The sequence below is a fragment of the Pristiophorus japonicus genome, chromosome 14 (genome assembly GCF_044704955.1).
Source record: "Pristiophorus japonicus isolate sPriJap1 chromosome 14, sPriJap1.hap1, whole genome shotgun sequence".
Classification (NCBI taxonomy): Eukaryota; Metazoa; Chordata; class Chondrichthyes; family Pristiophoridae; genus Pristiophorus; species Pristiophorus japonicus.
The window spans coordinates 44,240,587-44,265,924 of record NC_091990.1 but is presented as its reverse complement, the minus strand read 5'-3'; the positions used below and the strand labels follow the sequence as shown (position 1 = coordinate 44,265,924).

Sequence of the window (25,338 nt, the reverse complement as noted above, 5' to 3'; positions counted from 1 at the left end):
TATATAACTGTGTTCTGTATTTAAAGTGGTTATACTGGCGGGTTGTGGCTGTGAAAGTGGCAGAAGAACACCTGTGTCGTGTCCCAATCTGGACTCGAGCCAAGTGATATTGGATGCGTCCCCTCTTCCGCCGCAAGAGGATGTCTTACACAGCCTCGAGTTCAGACAAGCTCGAGTGAAGACACATTTCAAGTATCTAGGTGGTCCAATGAGTTTCCTTGGCACTTTGAAATCGATGGGGCTGAATTTGAAGACCTTACCGCCCACTGCCGCTGAAATTCCTCTGGTCGAACCGCCCGGTGCCACTTTCGTCATGGCCTGGAGCGGGCGGGAGGGGAGAGCTGCAGGGAAGCGCCCACCGACGTCAGCAGACGGCCGATGTGCGCAAGTACCATCGCCCGCCGAAATGCCATATTCATGCGGGCGAGAGTTGGCGGCAGGACAGCGATGGACCGTTGAGTGCAGGTAGCTCTGTCCTCAACATTAAGTGTGAAGATGCTGTTTAAAAAAAAGGTAAGTGAAGTTTATTTAAATTATTTCTTCACAGGTACTTACCTGGATGGGGGCCCCTGACGGTCGTTGGATGTGTTTTTTTTGCCTTTGATACTTTTTATTTTTAGTTCTTCGACCCTCCGTGGGCCCGACTCCATCCTCGGCGGCACTTGGGCGGCAAGCACCTCTGCTGCTGAGAATGAGAGCTCCCACCCGCTGCCGACCAGATTGGCGCCCGCCGACCTTCGAGGGACCTGGGTGATGAAAATCCCGCCCAAAGAACCGTCGGGGACCTTGGCGGCCTTTGGCCGGCACTTGGGCGGGCGAGGGCCTGCATCAATTTCAGCCCTATTTGGAATGTTGGATTATAGCAAACTCTCTGGCTTATTCCCTCCTAACAAAAAAAAAGGAAATGACTGGGTTAGCACATGAGCTCCAGCATCAAAGCACTTTGGTGTCAGTCAGACTGACACATTTCTGCAGTATAACTCCTGTCTGTCTCAGCCAGCAGATGCCAGTCAGAGATTATTAGCTCCATCAAACTCCAGCTTTAGATTGACATATTTTGCAGATCCTAAGCAATCCTTTCTCAGTGTGACCATGGGTTGATTTAGCTCCAGTACTTGTGCTACTAATGAACAGCTGAGAGAATATTAGAAACCTGACACTGTGGTTGATTGCATAAAAAGTTGGGTCATGGTGTGGTCAAAGTTCTTTACGTTATTGTTGCCAGTGATACCCGTATAATTAGAATTACATTAACATTTCTTTTAAACTTCCATGAGATTTGACAATTTGCAATCTTTGAACTTTGACTCATTTTATTCATACAATGGAAAAAAAATAAAAACACACTCCCAACTTGCCAGAGATGTCCTTGTTCTCAGAAACTGAAAGATAAATCATACTGCTTTTAGGGGCCCCTTTCAATGAATATTCACTGTTGCAGTAATGCTTGATCAATTTCTTGTTGCAGTGGTTCCTTGTTTTTCTATAAGTTAGCTGCAAAGTCAAGGTAGTAATGAGGCCTCTTGTGTGGCTCGAAGATTTTATTCTGCAGCATCAGTAACTCTCAAACCAATGTGGATATGTCAAATCAATACAAGTGTAATGTCATAAACGTGGCTTCATTGTTTAATTATATGTTGCTAATTTGTTTCCAAGGAAGAAATGGACACAAAATGTGAGAATGAAGAAACTAATTGGGCAAAGTGGGTCATTTTGAAGATAGTTTCATTATACCTCCATTTACTTTCTGTCACACCACCTGTTGCTCACGAGTTCAGATGTTTATTAAGCATCTCTATCCACCTAATGGTCAGAGCAACAATTCTTCATTGATTTTATTTCATACAAGTCTGAATGCCTGTGTCTCCTCACTAACCTTCAATTGCTCCTCATTATGACCATGGAGGGGAATGTGCACAAAGGGATTTGAAGTGAGAGAGCAAATATAATAACACTTGAAGAAAAAGAGAGGAAACACAGTGACACTTGGAGGGAGGAACAGAGCATGCAAACATAATGGGGCTTGGGGTGAAAAGCCCCTGGAAATAATTTGAAAGGTTAGACACATGTTTTGAAATTAAACAATCTTTAATCAGAGATTGACTACTGTGAAAGGAAATGGTACATACATAGGAACAGGAGTAGGCCATTCAGCTGCTCGAGCCTGTTTCATCATTCAATGAGATCACGGATGACGTGTATCCTAACTCCATCCACCCGCCTTAGCAACATAGGAACAGGAGTAGACCATTCATCCCCTCGAGCCTGTTCCGCTATTCAATGGCCGATCTGTGACCTAACTCCATATACCTGCCTTTGCCCCATATCCTTTAATACCTGTGGTTAACAGAAATCAACCTCAGATTTAAAATGAACATTGACCCAGCATCAACTGCCAATTGTGGACGAGAATTCCAAGCTTCTGCTGCCCTTTGCATGTAGAAATGTTTCCTAACTTCACTTCTAAAATATCTGCCTCTATTTTTTTTATGCTATGTGCCCTAGTCTTAGATTTTTCAACCAGCGGAAATAATTTCTCTCTCTCTCCCTCATCAGTTCCCCTTAATATCTTGAAACTTTGATCAAATCACCCCTTACGCTTCTAAATTCCAGGGAATACAGCCCTAGTTTGTGCAATCATAACTTAACCCTTGGAGTCCAGGTATCATTCTGGTAAACCTACGCTGCACTCACTCCAAGGCCAATATATCCTTCCTATGGTGTGGTGCCCAGAACTGCTCACAGTACTCCAGGTGTGGTCTAACCAGGGTTTTGTATAGCTGCAGCACAACTTCTACCCCCTTCTATTCTAGTCCTCCAGATAGAATGGCTGCATTCTACTAGCCTTTTTGATTATATTTTGTACCTGTCCATGACATTTTAATGATATATGTACATGGATCATTAAATTATCTTCGGACCTCCATACTTCTTGATTTTCACCATGTAGACAGTACTCTGATCTATCCTTTTTAGGTCCAAAACGGATGACCTCACACTTGCCTATATTGAAATCCATTTGCCGCAATTTTTACCATTCACTTAATCCCTTTATAGCCATATCTAGCACAAATCTGGTGCTGTTCGATTTCAAATTATGAATTGAGTTAGCATCTACTGCATTTTGTGGGAGAGAGTTCTGCACTTCCGCCTCTGATTTTAAGGTTATGCCCCCTTGCCCGAGACTTCTCTGACAGCAGAAAAAGCTTTTCTCCATCTATCTTGTCAATTCCTTTCAAAATACATAAATGGATATAAATATAAATAAAGAGATGGTGTTAAATAACATCAACTGGGAAACCTCAAAACCAAATGATTACTGTATTGTACTTGGGTTTTTTTGAAGCGCATACTCCTGACTTGGTTTTGAGGTTTTTAGTTTGAGGCAGGAAATATGATAATGAGCAAACTCCACTGCACCACCATTCACATCTAATGTGGATTGTGTAATTACATCACACTGCCACATACCCTTAGATAGAATTCAATGCAGAGTATTTTAGATCGACCAAGGAATGCATTCATTTTGAAAATTAGCAATCTGGGTTTGAGATTACAAATATTTTCATCTTGGAACAATGACTTCCCTTTTTCTAACTCTGCCAATACTGATAGTGTACCGAACCATTGCTTTGTATAATAAAGATAGCAAATCTTGCAATGTTTCAATCAAATTCACCATGGGAATGTTTCAATCGAATCATATTATTCTCATAACTGAACATGATTTAATTGTTGATTGAAATTATATCAATCTATCAGTTCTTCTGGCTGATTTCTTCTGGCAGCTCTTCTTCGCTGATTTCAAATATTTTTGATGAGTTCTGAGAACATTCATGATTCTAACAGCAAAGTTAACGTCTTGGGTCGATTATCCTTCGAAGGGTCATCGATCCGAAACGTTAACTCTGCTTCCTCTCCACAGATGCTGCCTGACCTGCTGAGATTTCCAGCAATTTCTGTTTTTATTCCCGATTCCAGCAGCTGCAGTATTTTGCTTTTGTATTCATGATCCTAACCATGCATCATAAGATGAAGCTTGAAAGCTACGCAGCTTGACAGCTAACAAAGTTTTAAAAAAAAATTGAAAGCATAGCATTGAGATGAGAAAGGGGCAACACATAATTGAAGATGGTGTAGAAGCACTCATGGCCAGCCTCCCAGATTCTACCCCACATTAACTTGAGGCGATTCAAAACTCAGCAGTCCCGCTCACCCATCACCCTGTGCTCACTGACCTACATTGGCTCCCGGTTAAGCAATGCCTCAATTTCAAAATTCTCATCCTTGTTTACAAATTTCTCCATGGCCTCGCCCCTCCCTATCTCTGTAATCTCCCCAGCCCTACAATCCCCCGAGATATCTGCGTTCCTCTAATTCTGCCCTTTTGAGCACCCCTGATTATAATCACTCAATCATCGGTGACCGTGCCTTCAGCTGCCAAGACCCTAAGCTCTGGAACTCTCTTCTGGCTCAATTGTGGCCAGGACTTGCTCCGTTTTTTTATGGAGTAACTTGGTTTTTTTGGCGTGGCTTAAAAATTCCCATTGTCCACAATCAACTTGCAACAGTGTAAGTGAGTTAGTTACGATTTTTTTTAGCTTCATGCTTTGTTTTCTCAAAAGGGGGCGTTACCAGCCACCTACGCCAGTTCTGCTCATTTAGGCAACTTTGGCCAGCTAATAGTTACTCCAAATCTACGTAAGCCAGCGTATGTGGCCTCTCGAGAAAATCCTTGCAGCAAGTTAAAGAAATCAGCACAGGTAGGTACATCGGAGGCCATTCGGCCTGGGATAGAGGCAGGAAGGGAAGCCGTGAGGACCTGCACCTAAAGCACCAAGCCTGACAAAACACCAAACCTGGGAAACAAAATGTTCTAAGAATTCAATAACAAATAAAAAATTGAAGTAAGTCCTACCTTCATCTTAAAACTCGGCCCGGGAAGGCAGCCGGCCAGCTGGTGCGGGAGGCCACTCGGCCTGGGCTGGGGCGGGCAGGAAAACTGATAGTGCTCCTCCTGGATGATTCAGAAAAATAAAAACATAGAAAATAGGTGCAGGAGCCTGCACCACCATTCAATAAGATCATGGCTGATCATTCCCTCAGTACACCATTCCTGCTTTCTCTCCATACCCCTTGATCCCCTTAACCGTAAGGGCCGTAACTAACTCCTTCTTGAATATATCCAATGAACTGGCATCATCAACTCTCTGCGGCAGGGAATTCCACAGGTTAACAACCCTCTGAGTGAAGAAGTTTCTCCTCATCTCAGTCCTAAATGACCTATCCCTCATCCTAAGACTTTGTCCCCTGGTTCTAGACTTCGCCAACATCGGGAACATTCTACCCGTATTTAACCTGTCCCATCCCGTCAAATCTTATATGTTTCTATGAGATCCCCTCTCATCCTTCAAACTCCAATGTATAAAGGCCCAGTTGATCCAGCCTCTCCTCATATGTCAGTCCAGCCATCCCGGGAATCAGTCTGGTGAATCTTCGCTGCACTCCCTCAATAGCAAGAATGTCCTTCCTCAGATTAGGAGACCAAAACTGAACACAATATTCCAGGTGAGGCCTCACTAAGGCCCTGTACAACTGCAGTAAGACTCAGATACTCAATTCCCCAAGCTTTGAAGGCCAACACACCATTTGCCGCCTTCACCGCCTGCTGTACCTATAAGCCAACTTTCAATGACTGATGAACCATTACACCCAGGTCTCATTGCATCTCCCCTTTTCCTAATCTGCCGCCATTCAGATAATATTCTGCCTTCGCGTTTTTGCCACCAAAGTGGATAACCTCACATTTATCCACATTATACTGCATCTGCCACTCGTTTGCCCACTCACCTAACCTGTCCAAGTCACCCTGCAGTCTTTTAGTGTCCCCCTCACAGCTCACACTGCCACCCAGTTTAGTGTCATCAGCAAACTTGGAGATATTACACTCAATTCCTTCATCTAAATCATTGATGTCTATTGTAAAGAGATGGGGTCCCAGCACTGAGCCCTGCGACACTCCACTAGTCACTGCCTGCCATTCTGAAAAGGACACATTTATCCCGACTCTCTGCTTCCTGTCTGCCAACTAGTTCTCTATCCACGTCAGTAGATTACCCCCAATACCATGTGCTTAATTTTGCACACCAATCTCTTGTGTGGGACCTTGTCAAAAGCCTTTTAAAAGTCTAAAGACACCACATCCACTGGTTCTCCCTTGTCCACTCTACTGGTTACATCCTTAAAAAATTCCAGAAAATTTGTCAAGCATGATTTCCCCTTCATAAATCCATGCTGACTTGGACCGATCCTGTCACTGCTTTCCAAATGCGCTGCTATTTCATCCTTAATAATTGAGTCCAACATTTTCCCCACTACTGATGTCAGGCTAACCAGTCTATAATTACCCACTTTCTCTCTCCCTCTCTTTTAAAAAAAATTGTGTTACATTAGCTACCCTCCAGTCCATAGGAACTGATCCAGAGTTGATACACTGTTGGAAAATGACCACCAATGCATCCACTATTTCTAGGGCCACTTCCTTAAGTACTCTAGGATGCAGACTCTCAGGCCCCGGGGATTTATCGGCCTTCAATCCTATCAATTTCCCTAACTCAATTTCCCGCCTAATAAGGATATCCTTCAGTTCCTCCTCACTAGACCCTCGGTCCCCTAATACTTCTGGAAGGTTGTTTGTGTCTTCCTTTGTGAAGACAGAACCAAAGTATTTGTTCAATTGGTCTGCCATTTCTTTGTTCCCCATTATAAATTCACCTAAATCCGACTGCAAGGGATCTACGACTGTCTTCGCTAAACTTTTTCTCTTCACATATCTATAGAAGCTTTTGTAGTCAGTTTTTATGTTCTCTGCAAGCTTCTTCTTGACTCTATTTCTCCCCTCTTAATTAAACCCTTTGTCCTCCTCTGCTGAATTCTAAATTTCTCCCAGTCCTCAGGTTTGCTTCTTTTTCTGACCAATTTATATGCTTCTTCCTTGGATTTAACACTATCCCTAATTTCCCTTGTTAGCCATGGTTGAGCCACCTTCCCCATTTTATTTTTACACCAGACAGGGATGTACAATTGCTGAAGTTCATCCATGTGATCTTTAAATGTTTGCCATTGCCTATCCACCGTCAACCCTTTAAGTATCATTTGTCAGTCTATTCTAGCCAATTCACGCCTCAAACCATCAAAGTTACCTTTCCTTAAATTCAGGAACCTAGTTTCTAAATTAACTGTGTCACTCTCCATCCTAATAAAGAATTCTACCATGTTATGGTCACTCTTCCCCAAGGGGCCTCGCATAACAAGATTGCTAATTAGTCCTTTCTCATTACACATCACCCAATCTAGGATGGCCAGCTCCCCAGTTGGTTCCTCGACATATTGGTCAGAAAACCATCCCTAATACACTCCAGGAAATTCTCCTCCACCGCATTGCTACCAGTTTGGTTAGCCCAATCAATATGTAGATTAAAGTCACCCATGATAACTGCTATACCTTTATTGCATGCATTACTAATTTCTTGTTTGATGCTGTCCCCAACCTTACTATTACTGTTTGGTGGTCTGTACACAACTCCCACTAGTGTTTCCTGCCCCTTGGTATTCTGTAGCTCCACCCATACCGATTCCACATCATCCAAGCTAATGTCCTTTCTTACTATTGCATTAATTTCCTCTTTAACCAGCAATGCCACCCCGCCTCCTTTTCCTTTCTGTCCATCCTTCCTAAATGTTGAATACACCTGGATGTTGAGTTCCCAGCCTTGGTCACCCTGGAGCCATGTCTCCGTCATGCCAATTACATCATATCCGTTAACTGCTATCTGCGCAGTTAATTCGTCCGCCTTATTCCGAATACTCCTCGCATTGAGGCACAGAGCCGTCAGGCTTGTCTTCTCAAACACTTCGCCCTTTTAGAATTTTGCTGTAATGTGGCCCTTTTTGCTTTTTGCCTTAGGTTTCTATGCCCTCCACTTTTACTTTTCTTCTTTCTATCTTTTGCTTCTGCCCCCATTCTACTTCCCTCTGTCTCCCTGCGTAGGTTCCCATCCCCCTGCCATATTAGTTTAACTCCTCCCCAACAGCACTAGCAAACACTCCCCCTAGGACATTGGTTCCGGTCCTGCCCAGGTGCAGACCGTCCGGTTTGTACTGGTCCCACCTCCCCCAGAACCAGTTCCAATGTCCCAGGAATTTGAATCCCTCCCTTCTGCACCACTCCTCAAGCCACGTATTCATCTGAGCTATTCTGCGATTCCTACTCTGACTAGCACGTGGCACTGGTAGCAATCCTGAGATTACTACTTTTGAGGTCCTACTTTTTAATTTAGCTCCTAGCTCCCTAAATTCATCTTGTAGGACCTCATCCCATTTTTTACCTATATCTTTGGTACCTATATGCACCACGACAACTGGCTGTTCACCCTCCCTTTTCAGAATGCCCTGCACCCGCTCCGAGGCATCCTTGAACCTTGCACCAGTTCTGCTGCCCGCCTGCCCCTAACCTCGGCCGAGTGGCCTCCCGGTGCGAGTTCTGAGATTAAAGTGATTAAAGCTTCAAAGCAATGAATTTACCAAAGTAGGGTTAAGGCTTTTCAAGATGGGTATCTAAAGAAACATGCTACTTAAACTGACTGCATCACCTGTTAATGCACACACAGCTCCCCAATAAACAATGTGTTTTCCAATTTAAGTCCATAAATAGGCATTTTCCAACCAAATGGAACTAAGCAGACTGTGCAATTGCCATTTCATACCTCTACTCACAACAGACTCAAAATTGGCCCAACCCTTTTTTCGGCACACTCACCAGAGATGCGCCGCTTTTCTGCATTGAAAAGTGCTATGAACAAATCGCTCTCCACTTTGACCACTGTCCGGCTTCTCCCGGGTCTTCGCGCAGCGTGGCCAGTCGGGTCAGGGGCGAAGCTAGCGTCCCGCGCGAAAAAAGTACTGGGACATCTGCACATGCACGTTGGAGTGTGCGCTCAAGCGCAGTAGCTCCTCGCCCCCAGTCTCCGTGTGTTGCTGCAGCGTGGGACCCGATGATCATACCGGCTACTGGTGCGTCCCGCCCCTATCCCAGGCTGAGTGGCCTACTGCACAGGCTGGCCTGCTGCCTTCCTGGGCTGAAGATGAAGACTTACTTATATTTTTTATTTGGATATTTTGAAAAAATTATGTAAATATGTTTTGTCTCTTGTGAATAGTGGTGACCATTTGTCAAGCCTATTCACCTGGTGCCATTGTGAAAGAAGAAAATAAGTGACGGAGGAACACTGAGAGAATATCTTATTTATTGAAGAAGACTTTATTTAGATAATATGGGCTCAATTTTGGGCCAGTATAATCATTGCAAACAAATAGTTGTTTAAATTAGTTGTGAGATTAGGGCAATTTATTTCAACTATCTTTTACTACTTTTATTTTTGTCGTTTAAACTGCCATGAATGCTTCTGTTGTATAGTAAATTAACTTTGCGAAGTTCGTCATATGATGTCCTGTATAGCTGTTTGATCCTATTCACATTCTTTCGTCAAGTCATTAAGTTCTGCTGGCCTCCGATGTACCTACCTGCGCTGATTCCTTAACTCTCCGCAGGGGTTTTCTGAAGTGGCCACATACGCTGGCCTAAGGATATTTGGAGTAACTATTAGCTGGCCAAAGTGGCCTCAATGGCCAAAACTGACGTCGGTGGCTGGTAAAGGGAATGGAGTATAAAAGCAGGGAAGTCCTGCTACAGCTATATAAGGTATTGGTGAGGCCACACCTGGAATACTGCGTGCAGTTTTGGTTTCCATATTTACGAAAGGATATACTTTGGAGGCAGTTCAGAGAAGGTTCACTAGCTTGATTCCGAGGATGAGGGGACTAATTCCGACTGATGAGGAAAGATTGAGTAGGTTGGGCCTCTACTCATTGGAATTCAGAAGAATGAGAGGTGATCTTATCGAAAAGTATAAGATTATGAGGGGGCTTGACAAGGTGGATACAGAGAGGATGTTTCCAATGATGGAGACTAGAACTAGAGGGCATGATCTTAGAATCAGGGGCCGCCCATTTAAAACAGAGCTGAGGAGAAATTTCTTCTCTCAGCGGATCTTCTCTCAGGAAATCTGTGGAATTCACTGTCTCAGAGAGCTGTGGAAGCTGGGACATTGAGTTTCTTGAACGAAAAGGGGTTATGGGGAATGGGTGGGGAAGTGGAGCTGAGTCCATGATCAGATCAGCCATGATCTTATTGAATGGCAGAGCAGGCTCGAGGGGCCGTATGGCCTACTCATGTTCCTATTTCTCATGTTCTTCTGTTCTTCTGAATTATAGATTAGAATTTGAAATTATAGATTAGAATTTGATCTGAAATTGAACTGGCGTCATTAAAGTACATATATTATTACATTCATCAAGAGTTGAGCCCCCACACACGTTCAAATTTGTATTTTATCAGTGACAGTGAGTTATTTTATATAATACATAAAACTGTATAAAGTTCTTGTCATGTATTCAACCAGCATTGTAACCCATGTATAAACTGACCTAAGTTGTACACTGTGAGAACACTGACCACTAGGTGGTGAACTTGTGGGAGACACTCCTAACCTTGACCTTCAGATATAAAAGGGGAAGCTCCACCCACTTCCTGCACTTGAGTGCTATGGAATAAAGGACAGGTCACAGACTGACCTTCTCTCAAGCATGGGCCTCGTGTGCATTTATACTGTCTAGTAAGACGTATTAGTTCTTTTTGTCTTCATTTCTGTATATAAAGAATAGCTTGTGCCAGCATCAGCCCCAGAAAAGGAGAGTGAACTGCACTGTACAAGTGGATCATTTGACCATTTGGTTAAGAGAGTGTCTAATTCCGAAGGCGCATTAGCACTACTGTGACCTGATGTTTGGGCAAAATTGTAGACAGCTCTGCACATTTTCTTCAGGAGTAAGAACACATTGAAGAGCACTACTTTCAGCTGATTAGTGATAGCTAGCTATAGGGTAGCAATGACATTGTGTTAAAATAAACAGGTTAGCAGCTCTGTTAAAAAGGGGAGAGGGGAATTTGGTATGAGCACATTAAGAGTTTGCAAAATATCACCTGCAGTAATTTCTACCCTCATATTTCAACGCAGCATTTATTTCTACTGTAATAGATGCAGATGTTCACCATACTCTCATATATATCTCACACACACAAACATTTTCAGACGACACAAGGGCCACAATTTTATGACCACCTCTGCTAAACTGGCACTAAAAGCAATTGTCTGAATCGGAGCACAAAAACAGCACTCCATTTAGTGATGCATTGCTGCGAAGACCAACATTTTAACATTTCAATTCTGATTAACATTCATTCCCAGTACACTGAAGTACCACTGCCAGAGCGTTTACTGCATGCTGGAGAAGAATGTTCCCTCCTTCTGCTGTGTGTTGCATAAATTAAAAAACAGCTACATGTGGTTAGGTTTGCAGCGAGAGCTTAGACCCATTGTGAAGAAATCCCCTTTCTGCTGCAGTGATGTGAGAATTGCACCTTCACAGTGCATTGTCGAGGTGCTCTGTTCCTGGGGTCAAGCTTGCGCAAAGGTTATTTTTGCATGGAATGGCATTGGCTAATGTCATTGAAACCCTCAGAAATAGGTCCTCTTCTTTCAGGGACTTCCATTTGCAAAGATTATAAGCAATATTTCACCACTTGTTTTAATGCTGTTACAGAACAAACAGAATTTAGTCCAATGCTTGTGACGTATTTAAGTTCCATTATTATTGACAAGGATAAGATCATTATTGCTGGCTTGTAAGCCTACTTATCCACACAAATAATGTTCTGTGTGTTCCTCTGATCCAGTTTGATTCCTGGCTGCATTCCCTGTGCCTCACTTTATTCAGCTGACCTGCCTCTGACCTCTATGTTTCAGAATATTCTGTTGTTCCTGTCTCTCCTCTGTCCAACAACAACTTGTATTTATATGGTGCCTTTAACATAGTAAAATGTCCCAAGGCACTTCACAGGAATGTTACAAGAAAAAAATTTGAAATTACGACAGGTGACCAAAAGCTTGGTCAATGAGGTAGGTTTTAAGGAACATCTTAAAGGAGGAAGGAGAGTCGGAGATTTTTTCGGCTCAATTTTGGCCCAGCCCGTTTTTCGGCGCACTTTCCGGAGATACGCCATTTTTCTCCGTTCAGAAGTGTGCCGAAAAATTTCTTTCCCACTTTGGCCGCTGTACAGCCTCCTCCCTGTGGTCGCGCAGCATGGACAGATGAGTCGGGGATGGAGCCAACGACCTGCGCCGAAAACAGTGCCAGGATGTCTGCACATGTGCAGTGGAGTGTCCGCGCATGCGCAGTAGCTCCTCGCCCCCAGCCTCTCCGTGTGCTTGCTGCAACCGCTGTGTGGGATCCGATGCCGACCAAATCTCTGTTTTAAATGGGCAGCCCCTTATTCTAAGATCATGCCCTCGAGTTCTAGTCTCCCCCATCAGTGGAAACATCCTCTCTACGTCCACCTTGACAACCCCTCTCATAATCTTATACGTTTCGATAAGATCACCTCTCATTCTTCTGAATTCCAATGAGTAGAGGCCCAACCTACTCAAACTTTCCTCATAAGTCAATCCCCTCATCCCCGGAATCAACCTAGTGAACCTTCTCTGAACTGCCTCCAAAGCAAGTATATCCTTTCGTAAATATGGAAACCAAAACTGCACACAATATTCCAGGAGTGGCCTCACCAATATAGCTGTAGCAAGACTTCCCTGCTTTTATACTCAATCTCCTTTGCAATACCATTGGCCTTCCTGATCACTTGCTGCACCTGCATACTATCCTTTTGCGTTTCATGCACAAGTACCCCCAGGTCCCGCTGTACTGCGGCACTTTGCAATCTTTCTCCATTTGAATATAACTTGCTCTTTGATTTTTCTGCCAAAGTGCATGACCTCACACTTTCCAACATTATACTCCATCTGCCAAATTTTTGCCCACTCACTTAGCTTGTCGATGTACTTTTGCAGATTTTTTGTGTGCTCCTCACACATTGCTTTCCCTCCCATCTTTGTATCATCAGCAAACTTGGCTACATTACACTCAGTCCCTTCTTCCAAGTCATTAATATAGATTGTAAATAGTTGGGGTCCCAGCACTGATCCCTGCAGCACCCCACTAGTTACTGGTTGCCAACCAGAGAATGAACCATTTATCCCGACTCTCTGTTCTCTGTTGTCTATTAGTCAACCAATCCTCTATCCATGCTAAGATATTACCCCCAACCCCGTGAACTTTTATCTTGTGCAGTAACCTTTTAAGTGGCACCTTATCAAATGCCTTCTGGAAGTCCAAATACACCACATCCACTGGTTCCCCTTTATCCACCCTGTTCGTTACATCCTCAAAGAACGTCAGCAAATTTCTCAAAAATGACTTCCCCTTCATAAATCCATGCTGACTCTGCCTGACCGAATGTTGCTTTTCCATATGTCCTGCTATTGCTTCTTTAATAATGGACTCCAACATTTTCCCAACCACAGATGTTAGTCTAACTGGTTGAAAGTTTCCTGCTTTTTGTCTGCCTCCTTTTTTAAATAGGGGCGTTACATTTGCAGTTTTCCAATCTGCTGGGACATTTTCACCCTTCCCTATTCTGTACCTATTGGATTTTGCATGATGTCTTTGACTAATTTCTACCTTGTACGTTGCATTTTTATATATAATTGCAGTGGAAAAACATAATTATTTTAACTGAATGCTTGATAACTTGCACCTGTTCCGGCATTAAATAGTTTGTGAATCAAGCAGATAGTTGACAGTTTGCGTCATAATTACATATTCCAACTTACCTGCTTTTGCAGCGAAAGTCAAATTATAACTTCCTTCAGCAATCAAATCTTGTCTTTCACAAAATTAATCAATATAATTGGGCATCTGCATAAATATTTTTTCACACTTAATATGACTGCACAGTATTATGATTATTCAAGCAATGGACTATGATATTTGTTTATTGATGCAGACATAATTCAGAATGTTTTTCATGTTTCAAATGTAATTGTTTAATTATAAATGAATCATTCTTTTGATGGCTTTAACAATATATGCATACAGGTTGTTGCATTTCTGGGCAAGTCATTCGTTCTAATCACCACCATGCTCCCCATGCTCTCTCCCCAAATTAGATAGACAAGTGGTTTTCGAGCTGTCTTTTTGGCTGGGACTTTTCAAGATATTCTCTATGCTGTTCAGCAGCAGAATTAAGGATTTCTAAAGGGGATATGTTAAAACATTGGAGGCATAACGCTCATTTTATCAGGGGACTCTGGCCGGCATCGCCTTGGTCCACCCCCCCACCCCCCCACCCCCCACCATCCACTGCCCGGAAATGTTTGTTCCTCCAATTGAGGCATTCTTCAGCAGTTTGGAGTGGAAGTAGCTTGTCGGAGCTTTTACAGTTTCCTACATTAGAACAGTGACTACACGTCAAAAAAGAAAGTACTTAAGTGGTTACAAAGCGCTTTGGGCATCCAGTGGTCGTGAAATGGAAGTCTTTCTTTTTATGTTATTTTGTTTGTCTTTGCAACATTTGATTTTTATTCTTTCTCACCATTTCTCCCTTCATCTCACTCAATAGATTTTCATCTTGCTGCCCTGGCAGTAGTAGCGTTGTGTATCGGCCGCCCGTTCTAGTAACCACCTGACTTAAAACTTCCATTGACTTCAATGGAACTGAATACCGGGCAGTTACGATAATTCAGGACTAATTCGCAATGCCAGTTTTATCACTGGGCGCCAATCAGAAATTGTACAGTTTCAGCTGTGGCTCGTGGGTAACACTCTCGCCTCTGAGTCAGAAGGTTGTGGGTTCAAGTCCCACTCCAGCACACTTGAGCCCAAAAAAATATAGACTAATGCTCCAGTGCAGTGCTGTGGGAATGCTGCATTGTCAAAGGATACTGCTTTTCGGATGAGACATTCAACCGAGGCCCCATCTGCTCTCTCAAGTAGACATAAAAGATCCCACTACACTATTTCGAAGAAGAGCAGCAGAGTTATCCCTGTTGCCCTGCCCAATATTTATCCCTCAATCAACATAACAAAAACAAATTATCTGGTTATTATGACAGTGCTGATTGTGGGAGTTTGCTTGTGCACAAATTGGCTGCCGCATTTCCCACATTACAACAGTAACTACACTCCAAATGTACTTAATTGGCTGTAAAGTGCTATGAAACATCTGGTGGTCGTGAAAGGTGCTATATAAATTCAAGTCTTTTTCAATCCAACTATTTTTTGTATCCCTTGACTGCCATAATTTTGTGTACTATCAGGTCACCCTGCTGTATGTGTCCAAGATGTACAGGATCTACACGTTCTGTCATTTCAATGGCAAGTCAGGTAAAAATAATCCTGAACCTGGATGGATGAAGAGCGACTATTTTCGCTCCAAGATGTTGCAGTGGTAAGTACAAACTGAAGCTCTCAGCAGCAGCTCATACTGTAACTGCCGCCAACTACCGCCATAGCCGCAGTGAAAATCTACTGGGGCCTTTCACAAATGGATTGTCCAAACTACATCATTTGGATTATCTCTTGGCTAAAAGTGCCAATGGGTGTTTGTTGGAGCTCTGCTGGGACTGCAATGCTACTGGTGGCAGTTCGTGTGAGCTGCTGCTTAAAGCTCCACTTTGTAGTTATCATCGCAGTGTCACAGAGTAGGTATAGTGGCAATTCATTCCAGCTCAAGCTTCTGCATTAATGTTAGCTTCTGTTTTTGTCTCAAGTTTTTTTTCGATGATTTGCAATGTCAACCTTCCGGTGTTATGTTTTTCAGGGCTCTGTCTGGATTTTACTCTGACTTTATGTGAACATTTTCTTTTCTTTTGCACCTCCCAACCTCAAGGGCCACCAGGGAGAACATACCGCAGTTTGAAGGGGAAAGCAGACTTTTTTATTTTCTTCAGTGTTATTTCTGTCACGTTTTCTTCATTGCTTCTATCTCTCTCTTGCATGCAGGCATGCACGCACACCCGGAAACATGGTCCCTTGTATCCAGTCCACTGTGTTGTTCCTTCATCATGGGAGTTAAATCCAGTATGTCCACAAATATTTTTTCTGAATGAACTTGTGCACATTTAAGAAAGTATTTTCCCCACCCGAAGATAACCCAGAAGAAACCAACATTTTTTTCAGTACCTCTGGAGCAGATATATTTCAAATTTGAAAGAGCAACCAGTATTGTGCTAATACAGTGATGCAGTTTACCAGAGGGTGGAACACAGGCATAGCTACCTAACCTACAGGTCAATTTTGCTCCACCTTCAGTTCTCCTTTCATTATTTAGTGGCATCATCTCATGGCGTGGTTGAAATTCGAGTTCTCATTCTGCAGCATATTATGAACACCCATTGTTATATTGAACTTAAAAACTTGTAAACCAAACACCACTGTAATTCTGGTCTTGACATGCTTTTGGTGAAGAAGATTAACAGAGAGGGAAGGTGGAAGTCTGTAAGAAAAGATTTAATTGTAAATTATTGATCAAGATGAATAAAACATTTTAGGTTCAATATGTTATGTACGTATGTGTCAATAAGAAGTAATCCGTGAGACGAGGTCGAACTACATTATTGGGATACCTTAGTTCAGATTGGATAAAAAGGAGAATGATTAATGAAAGCATACAGAGGCAATCTATAGTGGCAATTAGGAGATGTCGTGAGGGGTGGCACATGAGACATCAGTTAGTGGATAAAGATAGGGATGTACAGTTAGATATAGTTAAATCCCATCATGATAAGTTCTTTTATATTTTGCTAACATAGAAAACTTGGTCACATCTGCAGGTATCAGACAGCTAACAATTTTTTGCAAAACTCAGATAGTGCCATTTACCTGTGGTTGTGTATAGATTGTAATGTGTCACGTTCTGTCCCATACAGGAATCCTATTCTGGAACAGGATTACTCCACTCAAATGTTTTGTTGAAATCAAACCTTTGTTTCTATTTATTAACTTTTTTCATTTTGTCAATGAAAATATCCCTGGAGATAAGCAATTTTTTCTCATTTGGTTTATATAATAAAATATGCAAATATTGGCCCGAAAACTGCGGCCTCGCTGATTGCGATGTATGATGTGCACACGGACCCGAAGAGGCCTCACAAATGCCGGTTCTCAGTGCACGATGCGCAGGCGCCAAGAACTGGCTTTTGCAAGATGTCAAAATGTCTATTGACAGATCGCACGCTTCCCCGGGAGGAGGACATTCACAGGGCAGAGATTTGGGCTATTTGCCCAACTCCTGCCCAGCGAATGTCCTTCAAACTCTTATGCCTGGTAAAAGCAGGCGTAATGCTTACTTTTACCAGTATGAGTTTTAAAACATAGAAAAATTAAACGTTATCACTAATTTTTATATTAAAAACCTGGTCCATTAAGGTAAGTTTATTGTTAACTCTATTAAAACATATTTATAAACATTTAAAAAAAAAAAATTTTCTAAAACTTTTAATTAAATTAAATTTCAATTAATTTTAAATATGTGAGGTATTTTTTTTAATTAATGTTGTGTTTTTGGCGGTATTCTCATTGATAGTAATGGCAGTTTGTACAAACGGAGCTCACCATTATTATCAATGAGAATACTCCATGTTCATTGGTGGTCTAGGCCCACGTGATCCCAGGTTGCGTGGGCCCACACACTGGGCTGCACATCTAGGCCTCAGACCGCAAGTCTACATTCCCCCAGGACCATCAGGTACTTTAGAAAAAAATGTTGGTCGGAAGTGCCCGCCCACAGGAAACCTCTGACCGCAATTTTTGGGCTATTGTTGCAGTTGCATCATTAACTTATTTGTATATGATATTGTTACGGTGGAAACGAGTTGCATTTTGATTCTTACTTGCCAAATTTAGAAAAAGGTTTTGTCGAACATATTTTCATGACACAGTGCCCTTTAGAAATGTAGGACAAGGGAAAAATAGGTTTTCTTAGAACATGTAGGGGCCGAAATTCTGGCTCCGGATAAGGCCCGTCACCGCTGTTTTGCGGCGGCCATGCGGCGGAATCGAGTGGCCGCCGCGTTGCAGTCCATTGGCCGCCACGATCCAAATTCACCTCGGGATTTTTTGGGCGGTCCCCACTTCCGCCCCACTGCTGCTGACCACCACAAGCGCGTCATCAAAGCACGCACCACCAATCTCCCACACCTCCATGGCACTCTGCACAAAATTTACCGAAAAACTGTCACGATCCGCCACGCAGTGTCCCCGACAGCTTTTTCTGTTGGCGCACGTGGTTTTCTGTCTGTGAGCCATGGCTGCGCGGCAGCCTTTCAAGGGAATGGCACACTGCTGCGCCCTTTTTTTTGTCGGCCAACTTCCCGATCGGCCGGACAATTCTGGGGGGTTCGGCCGGGCCGCCAACAGACAGCCTGGCACCCCCTCCTAGGTGCCAGGCCGCTGGTCCGGCTGAAATCCTCCCTGGTGGCCCAGTGGCCAAACCTAAAAGAATCGCCGCTTCTCTCGCCTTTAAATGAGGGGAGAGACGTGGTGACACACATGTGCACTGAGGTCACCACTGCTCCGCCGCTGAGTGACAGTGGCGGAGATTCTGTCCCGCCCCTCATCAGCACTTAGCGCCGCACTTCCGCCCCCGTTATGACCGACTTCTGGTCCGCTCCAAAAAAATTGCCAAAGAGGTTAAAATGGATCAAGAGTCCACCTCATTGGACTTGACATTAAAAACATCTCGAAAAAGGTCGGTATGCCAGCTTTCTGGTGGGCCTGAATTTCAGCCCCACAATTTGCTGTATTGTGTCACATCATACCCTGCATGAAGATGCTCCATTAACTCTGAAAAAGAGCTACAACTCTTAAACTTGAGTCAATGACACTTTATATTTGTCGAGCAACTCGATCATGTTGCAGAGCCAGGTGCAAATTAAAAGGACATTGGGCCCGAAATTCAGTACCTCTGCAAAGCTGGTGCTCCCCCCACCTTTTTGTGGCCATTCGCACCGAAATTTTTTCATGGCTGGGCCAACCCACATTCAGCTCCAAAAGTGAACAAATGGGTTCCAGCACTAATGAACACTTCCAAAGTGGATTTTTCAGCGCTGTGGCTGTCTTAATTTGAGCACTATCACCACTGAGAAATCCAGCATGCAGGTAAGGGTTCGAATGAGCCAGCTGCAAAAAGGCCAGGGCTTGCAGCAAGGCCCGGAGAGAGGGAAGGAGTTTGGAAGGCGTCTGGAAGGATGGCTGGTATAAGGCATGCAAGGAGAGCCAACAGGTTCACTGATATGGAGCTGGAGACACTGATGGACGGTGTGGAGGACAGAAGAAGAATACTGTTTCTTTCCCTGGTTGATTGTCTCGGTGCAAATGCTGGTTTTGGTGAGTCGTTTGTTGGGTCCTCGCTGGGCTGCTGTGCAGCTGGCCTTGCTGGGCTGCCTGCTATGGTGAGTCCTGCTGGGCTGCTGTGGGTGATGGGTTCTGCTTCGTGGTCAACCGCTGGGTCGATTGCCACTGGTGTGTGTGTTGCAGGGTCAAAAAAGGTAGGATCTATTGTGGGTTGCTCTGGATAGTCCGTGAATCTGAGTTTGGTTTGGTCAAAGTGTTTCCTGTAGATGAGTCCATTAGAAAGTTTGACCCGAAACACCCTACGCCCCTCTTTGGCCATGACAGAGCCGGGAAGTCACTTGGGACCTTGTCCATTGTTCAACACACATACAGGATCATTAATCTCAATTTCGCGTGATAAATTTGCGCGATCATGATATATACTTTGTTGAAACCGCCTGCTCTCTACTTGTTCGTGTAGATCAAAGTGTTGGACTAACGGGAGCCTTGTCTTAAGTGCCCTTCTCGTGAGCAGTTCAGCGGGGGGAATCCCAGTGAGCGGATGGGGACGTGTGCGGTAATTAAGCAGGACTCGGGATAGGCAAGTCTGCAGTTAGTCTTCAGTTACCCTCTTCAAGCTCTGCTTGATTGTTTGCACTGCTCTCTCTGCCTGACCATTGGATGCTGGTTTGAACGGGGCAGATGTGACCTGTTTGATCCCATTGTGGGTCATGAACTCTTTGAACACGGCACTGGAGAAACATGGCCCGTTGCCACTCACAAGCACATCAGGCAGGCCGTGCGTGGCAAACATGGCCCGCAGGCTTTCAGTGGTGGCAGCGGACTTGCTTGCTGACATTATCTCACATTCAATCCATTTGGAGTACGCATCTGCAACCACGAGGAACATTTTTCCCAAGAACGGGCCTGCATAGTCAACATGAACCCTAGACCACGGTTTGGAGGGCTAAGACCATAAACTTAGTGGCGCCTCCCTGGGTGCATTGCTTAACTGTGAACATGTATTACATTTGTGCCCGCAGGACTCTAAGTCTGCATCGATACCAGGCCACCGCATGTGGGATCTGGCTATCACTTTCATCATTACAATGTCTGGGTGGCTACTGTGGAGATCACTAATGAAAGTGTCCCTGCCCTTTTTTGGTACCACTACCCAATTGCCCCACAGAAGGCAGTCTGCCTGTATAGACATTTCATTTTTGCACCGCTGGTACGGCTTTATTTCTTCCTGCATTTCTAACGGGACATTGGACCAGCTCCCGTGAAACACACAGTTTTTTTACTCAGGACAGTAAGGGGTCCTGGCTCGTCCAGGTTCTAATCTGTCAGGCGGTAATAGGTGATTACTCACTCTCGAATGCTTCCATTACCATGGCTAAATCTGCGGGCTGCTCCATCTCCATCCCTGTGGTGGGCAATGGCAGCCCACTGAGAGCATTGGCACAGTTTTCTGTGCCTGGCCTGTGGCGGATGGCGTAGTTGTATGTGGACAACATGAGCGCCCATCTCTGGATGTGGGCCGATGCATTTGTATTTATCCCCTTACTTTCAGAAAAAAGGGATATCAGTGGCTTATGGTTGGTTACCAATTCAAATTTGAGCCCAGACAGATATTGATGCATTTTCTTTACCCTATAAACACACGCTAACGTTTCTTTTTCAATCATGCTGTAGGCCCTATGGGCCTCTGGTCCTCTAGGTGGACTTCTGGATGCATAAGCAACAGGTTGCAATTTCCCAAATTCACTAGCTTGTTGTAATACACACCCGACACTGTATGACGACGCATCACATGCTAGTACCAAACGCTTACATGGATCATACAACACAAGCAGTTTGTTTAAGCATAACAGTTTTCTAGCTTTTACAAAAGCATTTTCTTGTCTTTTACCCCATACCCATTCATCTCCTTTATGCAGTAAGGCATGCAGTGGTTCTAACAGTGTGTTGAGACCTGGTAAGAAGTTACCAAAGTAGTTCAGGAGTCCTAGAAACGCCAGCAGCTCCGTCACGCTCTGTGGTCTCGGTGTGTTCTCAATTGCCTCTGGCTTCAAATCGGTGGGCCTGATGCCATCTGCCACGATTCTTCTCCCCAGGAACTCCACTTCAGGTGCCAGGAAAACACACTTCGAGCATTTTAACCTGAGCCCCACGCGATTAAGCTGACTAAGAACTTCCTCCAGGTTCTGCAGATGCTCGACGGTGTCCCGACCTGTAACCAAGATTTCGTCTTGGAAGACCACGGTGCGCAGGACCGACTTCAGTAAGCTTTCTATGTTTCTCCAGAATATCGCCACGGCTGATCGAATCTCAAATGGGCATCTGTCGTAAATGAAGAGACCTTTGTGCATGTTAATGCAGGTGAGGCCCTTCGATGATTCCTCCAGCTCCTGCGTCACATAGGCCGAGGTCAAGTCCAGCTTCGTGAACGTCTTTCCTCTTGCCAGCGTCACAAATAGGTCGTCTGCCTTTGATAGTGGGTATTGATCCTTCAGGGAGAAACGATTGATAGTTACTTTGTAATCACCACAGATTCTGATGGTGCCGTCTCCCTTGAGGACTGGAACAATCGGACTGGCCCACTCGTTGCATTCGATCGGCGAAATGATGCCCTCTCGTTAGAGCCAGTCCAGCTCGATCTCTACCCTCTCATCATGTATGGTACTGCTCTCGCCTTGTGATGGATGGGTTGCACCCCCGGAATTAAGTGGATCTGCACTTTTGCTCCTTAGAACTCCCTGATGCCTGGTTCGAACAGCGAAGGAAACTTGTTTAGGACCTGGGCACACGAAGTGTCGTCGACGGGTGAGAGCGCTCGGACATTGTCCCAGTTGCAGCATATCTTCCCCAGCCAGCTCCTGCCGAGCAGCGTGGGGCCATCGCCCAGTACCATCCAGAGTGGTAACTTGTGCACCGCTCCATTGAGACCTTTACGGTAGCACTGCCGATTACGGGGATCAGTTCCTTTGTATAAGTTCTCAGTTTAGTACGAATGGGAGTCAGGACTGGTCTTGAGGCCTTGGTGCACCACAATTTATCACAAGTCTTTTTGCTCATAATGGACTGGCTCGCACCCGTGTCCAGCTCCATTGACACCAGGAGTCCATTTAATTCAACCTTCAGCATTATCGGGGGACACTTTGTGGTAAATGTTTGCACCCCATATACCTCTGTCTCCTTGGTCTGAGGCTCTGGTTCATTGTGATCCGCCGTGGATCTGTCCTCCTCTGCAACATGGTGGTTTGCAGGATTAGCAGGGTTTTCAGCTCGCCTGCACATACTTTGGAGGTGTCCCATTGTTTCACAGCTCTTGCAAATGGATCCTTTGAAGTGGCATGAATGGAAACGATGATCACCCCCGCGGTGCCAACAAGGTGTTAATGGCCGAGCATTCATCACCCTTGATGCCCTCTGAGACATCTGCGGACGTGCAGCTGCAGGCATGTGAGGCCTGCCCTGTACATTACGATTCGAAAACAACATTACTTTGTTCAGTACTTGTAGCAGCACTTGTGTGCTGAGAGATTTGCTTGGTATTGTCACTGGTGGCAATGAACGCCTGGGCTATCGTTATGGCTTTACTCAAGATTGGGGTCCCGACAGTCAAAAGTTTGCAAAGTATTATTTCATGGCCAATGCCAAGTACAAAGAAGTCCCTGAGCATGTGCTCCAAATGTCCTTCAAATTTGCAATGTCCTGCAAGGCATCTTAGCTCGGCGACATAACTCGCCACTTCCTGGCCGTCAGACCTCTTGCACGTGTAGAACCAGTACCTCGCCATCAGAACGCTTTCCTTCAAGTTAAGATGCTCCCGGACCAGTGTGCACAAATCATCATACGATTTCTCTGTGGGTTTCGATGGAACAAGCAGATTTTTCATGAGGCCACATGTTGGGGCAAACTGTGAGGAGAATCGCCCTTCATTTGGCAACGTTTGCTTCTTTTTCCAGCTCGTTGGCCACGAAGTATTGGTCGAGTCACTCCAGGAACGTTTCCCAATCATCTCCCTCCGAAAATTTCTCCAGCATGCCCACTGTTCTCGGCATCGTTGCGGTGGGGTTCGATATCTGTATCTTGTCGCCAGTTGTAGTGTATGAATAAAGAGTCTGACCAGATACTGTGAGCTCAAAATAAAGTGTGACCTTAGTCTTTTATTGCAGGTCTCCAGGATGCCTCTCCAGCCTGTGAGGCCTCCATAAGTAGAGGTGCTCCCAAGCGATTGTGGGATCCCTTGGGACTCCAGGGGATGAGCCCTCTGGTGATTAAACAGGGTATTTACAGGTTTACATATATAACAGTAAGCTTATAATTATTTGCGATCAAATTCTTTCTCGAATGAATTTGAATTAGTTATAACGAAGGTTTTTTGGAAACTGCAAAGTATTAGATGAGTTTTGAAGCTGAAGTGAAGATGAAATATGCTAAGCTTGAGATGATGTGTTTATAGTGAGTGATTTTCATTATACACGGTCTTGACTTATTCATGTTTGCATCAGTCGATGCATTGCAAAATGTTGGCTGTCAAAGTAGTGCAAATATATGAGAAGTCCTCAAATAAACCACCAAATCTGAATTCATGTTCAGTCAATGTGCGGAGACTCCACTATGTATCGAGAAATGTAATCTAAAATTGAAAATGAGAAGATCATCAAGGTCACAGAAGAAGCAACAACTAATAATTGCAATTTCTAGACAATATTATTGTAACATAATTAGCTAAACACGAATCATGCAGGATAAATTAAAAACATACACAAGATGGAATCTCCGAGCTAGCAATTTCTTAATTTTATCTTGGTGTGGTAAAATTGATCATTTATGTAAAAGTTCCTCATTGTGCATCACATTTCCCCTGGCATGTTCTTATTTAAATGAATGTTTAATCTTTTGACTGTTTCTACAATAAGAGACAGGAATATTTTATAGATATGAAGAGAGATGTTTTTCTCTGTTAATAGTTCACCAATCGACTCTTGATCTTTTTCTAATTCAATCCCGTATGCACAGAAATCCCATAAGCATGAATGGGAATACCCCCCAAAATACATCTATACGTCAGATAAATAAGAAAAAATTACATATTTAAAATTAATTCAAATATTTTAAACAAAAATATTTTTTGAAAAATTAATTTACATGTTGAACAGGGCTAAAAATAAACTTACTTTATTGCACAGGTTTTTAATGTATAAATGATTGAAAACATTTTTTAAAAATCTTTTTAAAACTCTTACGCCAATAAAAGCAGGCCTTAGGCAAATAGCCCAACTCTCCACTCATGAATGGCCTTTTCCTGCGGATGCATGGGATTTGTCAAGAAAATTCTTGACAGATCGTAAGTTCCGGGTTTTAACACATGCGCTTCGAGCTGAAAACTCGGAACCCGTAGTTACGCCCCATTATGGCAAGTCACTTTTTGGGAGAAATCCAGCCTCACGTAGAATTCATTAATAGTATTTGTACAACCATATAAAAACAGATTTTCAAGGGGATTTCTTTCCCTTACAATCATAGAATGTAGAAGAGTCAAAGCCAAGTAAAAAGCCACTCGGTATTGTTGAATGTAATATATTCCCGAGTCAATGTTGTTTAATGTATGCCCAAATTGGACCTGCTAGTGGTAAAAGAACGTAAGAAACAGGAGCAGGAATAGGTCATCAGGTCCCTCGAGCTTCCTCCGCCATTCAATAAGATCATGGCTGATCTTCTACCTGAACTCCACTTTCTTGCACTATTCCCATATTCTTGATTCCCTTAATATATATATAATATATATAATATATAAAATAGATAATATTGAAATTCTGCCTAATTTCCAATATATTTGAATTGATGGTGGTAACTTTTATTTTTTTTAAAGAAATGGTAAGTGCACTGTTGTTTGTGGCAGCATCTTGCCTCCTGTTCTCCCCGTTCCTTTGAAAACAATATTCTATTTCCATAGCAGCAGGTCCTATTTTTAGAGCTGGCATA

At 43.7% G+C, this 25,338-nt stretch overlaps 1 long non-coding RNA gene across 1 annotated transcript in view; it reads right to left on the bottom strand.

Annotated features, from left to right (window-relative positions):
• Positions 1-2,113: 2,113 nt before the first annotated feature.
• The window catches only part of LOC139279386 (uncharacterized), a 42,366-nt gene continuing 19,141 nt past the window's right edge, over positions 2,114-25,338 (bottom strand). Inside the window, exons 2-3 of the long non-coding RNA XR_011596461.1 lie at positions 4,919-5,063; positions 2,114-2,337 (exon numbers count right to left, since the gene is read on the bottom strand). This is a non-coding gene — a long non-coding RNA (uncharacterized lncRNA). The remainder of the gene's footprint in view (positions 2,338-4,918; positions 5,064-25,338) is intronic.